A 4986-nucleotide genomic window follows, 5' to 3' on the forward strand; every position below is an offset into this window, starting at 1 on the left:
GCAACACTGAAGGGATCACCAAAGGCTGACTCCATTTAGGGCTGTTTCCTGAGATCTAGTCACAGGATAGGTTGGAAGCCAGTTCAGGAAAGATGGTGCCCTCAGGAGGAGCCATTCAGAACAAGTTGGCCAAGATCAGAGTCCCTTGCTTGGAAAAGTCTAGAGTGGAGTCAAACACCAGGGACAGACTGAGACTTCCCCCTGGTCATGGTAAGGAAACTTGCATTGCAGTTGTCTTCCCATTGTCCCAGCCTGCAGTTGTTCAGTCTGTAGCGCAGTTTGTTCCTTGGCGTCAAATGCACAAAGGCTTGTCAAGGAAACAAAAATTCCCCTGACCGGGGGCCGTTGTGTGGTAGCTCACTGGCTCAGACAGTGCCGCACGAATAGAGCTTGTTTTTTTACGAGGAGCAAGAACTCCAGTGCTGTCTGGTACAGGCCACTACTTCCTTCTGTGAGTAGCAATAGCTCTTTCAACCTGTCCTTGTTAACACTTACTGTTTTGAACGGGACTAGATACCCACTGGATTATTGATCCTACTGGAGTATTGGGGATTCCAATGTTCTGCAGACCCTCCACGAGAATAACATAGGGTGGCCAGATGTGGGTAACATGTCAGCATGACAGAGCATGTCCTGTTGGATTACATGGACACTTAGACCTCTGTTCACTTTATGCAGAGTACGCCAACACTGTGGCAGGTATCTTCAGAGTAGCATCGTTGGAATGATCAAAAGTGATCTAGAAGTGTCTTGGCTATAACCTTTGGGAAGTGAAAACTTCCAGCCCTGGTATTTGTGAAACTTAGACTTGTCTTCTCCTAAGGCTCTAAGAGGCTCACACTTGAGTGAAGAGTTGAGTCACCTTGAGGAAGGATTTGCCTGTCCTAGTGTAACTGGAACATACTATGTGTGGCAGATAAGCACAGTGCATCTATCTGGAAGGAGTTGCTACGTTAAGTCCTGTAATAGAGTATGAGAATTTAGTTAAAACCACCATGCAAACTAATCAGTGCACAAGGTAGGTATATTTCTCTTGTACCAATGCCCTTTTCCCACTGTTGCACAGGCAGGAGGGTGAGTATTTTCTAGAGTCATTAAAGGTCACCTTAGGAATGTTCTGCAGCATCTGACACTTTCCATTTAGTAGAGACTAGAAGGCATTGATCACTCTATAACCAGTACCACTGGTGTGCTAATACGCCTGGTATGTTCATGTGCTTTCTACTGAGGCAACTGCTTCTGAACCCGGTGACCAAAGAAATCCAAATTCTGACATCAGCGATGCGAGTGGTAGAACTTCAGTAACAGCTGCATGGAACGGGTTACTGATAAGCACAGAATCGAAACACAAAGGCACTCTGCATTAATAGAAGCTGTTGAAGCCATGCATAGTTCTCACCCTCCCTTCAAGACCTAAATTAAGGGGTAAAATCTTTCCAAAGTAAATGGAGCATATGAGAAACATGTGCTTGTAAATTAACTTCAACAGAAGAAATCCTGTCCCTGAGGAGTTCCCCTTCCATCCTGAAAGCTCAGAACAACCTGGGGTGTAATTCAGGGGGAGCCTCTTTCCCAGGAGGCTCGAGAACCCATCAAGAGATGGCAAAGCGACGTCATTCCGTTAGGAAGCTTTGAAGATCCTCCTAGAGAATTTCAGTCAAATCCTCCGGAGTGTTCATTCTCCTGCTCAGAGGATGGGCAGCTGCAGAGATCTTTGTACAGCTTTGTTTTAACTATTCACTTTTTAAACAATTGGAACTGTTCAACCCCCACGTGCCCCTAAAAAGAAAAGACTCATTTTATATTTCTTAATACCGGCTCTTGACGCTTCGATCCATGTGTAGTTTGCAGGCTGGGTTTTCCCCACGCCAGCTTCTCCTTTCAGAAAGTTACCTGTAGACTTACTCATTTTCTAGTACATTGGGCTACCTAAGGAGAATTAATTTGTGGCAACCTGCAAACTTTTCAGGGTAGAATAATTTTACCAGGTCTCCTCTTCCCCATCCCACCCCCTGTGATTTTAAAGCTGGTATAATCCTGCAGGTCTGAACTTGTTTGTGGCCTAATCTTAGCACACTAGTCCAGGTGACCATGTTTTCATCTCTGAGAGTGTTCCTCCAGCTCCCTGAGTGTGTAGGGTGAACGCTGGTGAGTTTCTGAAGATCAATTGGTTTGTATTTGGTAACTCTTGTCCCAAGTAACTGGCTCCCGTGGCAGGAGGTAGCTTTGCTTATCTTCATGTGGTTGATGGGAAGAATCTGGCAGGTTTTGTGCACTTGGCTTTAGCCGATGCCCAGTGGCAGTGGCGTTTTCCTGTGCTGCTGTCAAAGGGGGGTGCCCCCGGGCTTGCCCAGCTGAGTGCCACACTGGCTACTTTGCAGGGGTTGGGGTCCCCACCTAATTAATCTGTAACACGAATGCAGCCGTCCTCATCTCTTTAATTGAGGGATGCAGCTCGGGTAGGATGGTTGCCAATGCACAGCGCTGCTGCTTAGATCAAAGTGTAGCCCTGCATCCAGAGGCCTGTAATCTCCATGGCCCGTCTTTCCCATGAAGATAAGGGAAGCCACAGGCATTTTATGCAATACAGGGATAATCAATGTTGGAATATTAGTCTTCTCTCCAAAGACAACTCCGTTAGGCCTTGAATTCAGATGGAACAGTTTTTTTTGATGCAACTCTCTTCTATAGATTCAGGCAGGAACCTCCAGTTTGCACATTTAACGAGATTCCTTTATTCTCTGTGCGATAGTTGCATGAGTTGAGCAGAAGATGTCGTCAGACAGCAACTTTGAGTGAAATGGGCACGATCTCGGAGAGTTCCCGCTATTAAGGCAAGTTGAGATCCAGCCCGTCAGCTGTGATTTAATGCAACTCTGCGTCTCCTGCCCCATGGGGTGCTTCCCAATAGCATGCACAGTGCCATGGACGGCACACAACAAATCTGTCCGGGTAGAGACCCATTACTGTCATCTGGTCCTCCCCTGTGTGTAGATCTCTCCCTGCTCTTTTGGGTCCTACTGTTTGACATACTGTTTGCTACGTGCCTTCAATATCGGCCATTGTTTTCAAAGGATGGCTACGGGAAAAGTGGAACCCTTTCCTTTCCCAGGAACGGTCCTCTGCACCCTCCGCAGATGCTAGTTGAATGAATGCGTCTGCGGGTTTTCATTGAAGTGGTGTTGCCGCCGCCACTCTTCTTTCTCTTCGCTTGTTGCCACTGAATGTTTCTGTCCCCTTTTTTTGCCTCTAGATTCCTCTCTCCTGTAAGCACAAGGAATTGTGCTTTGGAGTAGCCATGTGTTCCCCGTTTCTGAAAGGTGGGACTGAGATCATTGGTCAGATGCGGACTTAAATTTGCATAAGCCTGGGCCAGTCTTTGTGGCCCAGGCCTGGGGAGTGACATGACCAAGTCGTGTCTGAATGGGACTGAATGCACAGTCTTCCCCATTGGTTACTGGTTGTGGATGTTTTCACTAAGACAATAGCAGGTAATCTCTTTGGAAGCCAAAAGACAGGGCCCTTGTACAGTATTACAAAAGTTCTTGTATATTAGTATTAGTTCTGCCAGTGTAAAGTGAAGGGAGGAGCAACTGTATATCCACATCTGACCGAAGCGTTAGCCTGAGAAAAGCACATTGCAGTGAGGGGGAGTACCTGGAAAAGTGGGGACTCCAGCTGGGGTTGCCCATCAGCTGCTAGAGATGGCGTTCCATACGAGCTGTGTCCATTGCTCCCTCTGGGTTCGCGGTTTTAAAATGCCTTCCTGTGGCCGGGAGTCCCTGGCCAGCTGCCAGCCAGACTCAACTGAACGGATTTCCTGGGTGTGATGGTCAAAAAATTCTAAATAATCAAACGTTTTGCAAAGCTGTTTTCTCTCTCCTCGCCCTTGGCCCTCAACTCCTTTGCATAGGTCACCCTGTCCTTCCTGGACATTGGAAAATTCATACACAGTAGCTGAGCCTTACGTGTCTAGTTCAGTACTAGACAACTAAAGATTGTAGCATGTCTCTTCATGCCAGGGCTGAAGACTGGCAGACCACAAACCTCCTTACAGTATTTACTGTGGGTAATTTATTTAACTAGTGAATGTAGAATTAAAATAATTTAAAAGCTAATGGTTTGTTTGCAGGATCGTACGTCCTCTCTGTAATTGGCCTGATTTTATTTGTGTTCTCGTTCCTTTAGTTCATTCTATCTAGCGGGGATAGAACGGGTGGGGCGGGGGGTGGGTGAGAGGGTTCATTCCAACGCTGGAGCCTGGGATTCAGCTTGAGGCTGGTTTTCAAAGTAGATGAGGGTGGGTGGGTGTCAGTCTGGCCTCCGGACACTTGTCTCGCAGAACCGCCCCCCAATGTGGCACAATTGGCAGGCGAATCAGGGAGGCTCGGGACTGGACTAGCGGGGACTGCTGCAAGTCAGGGCTGAGGAGCGTTGGGAAGAGAGCACGTGCAGCCCCTGGCTTGGCTACTGCTACCGCTCGCCTCCTCCCAGTGCCGGAGCGCTACACGTTCGAACACCGTTTGAGAGGGCTGGTTCTGACGCTGTCGGGAATGATTTCTTCTGTTCCTTTTGTGGTCTGCGTTCTGTTTGAATAGTTTCTGTATGTAACTGTAGTAAAAAACCAAACCAAACCACTTGTGTCTGTGTTTACTTGACCAAACCATGCTGCCAGTCATCCTCCCTGCGCTCTAGGAGATCTGCCCGCGCCGTGGGGTGCAGGGGCTCTGTTCCCTGGAGCAGGCCCGCAGGGCAGATCAGCTTTGCTCCTGACCATTCTAGGTATGGTGTACTTGGTCCTGCCTCAGCGTGGGGAGCTGGGCTAGATGACCTCTCAGGGTCCCTTCCAGCCCCACGTTTCTGTGACTCTCCCTGGAGGAAACTTGAGCCCCACAAGGCCCCATACTTTATCAAAGGAGTTGATTCCACTGGTGCCGTTACGGTAGCCAGGAACGGTGAGAACATCGGAAAGGGACCTCTTCGAAT

This window comes from Terrapene carolina, unplaced genomic scaffold (assembly GCF_002925995.2).
Source record: "Terrapene carolina triunguis isolate 2854851 unplaced genomic scaffold, T_m_triunguis-2.0 Scaffold58, whole genome shotgun sequence".
Lineage (NCBI taxonomy): Eukaryota > Metazoa > Chordata > Testudines > Emydidae > Terrapene > Terrapene triunguis.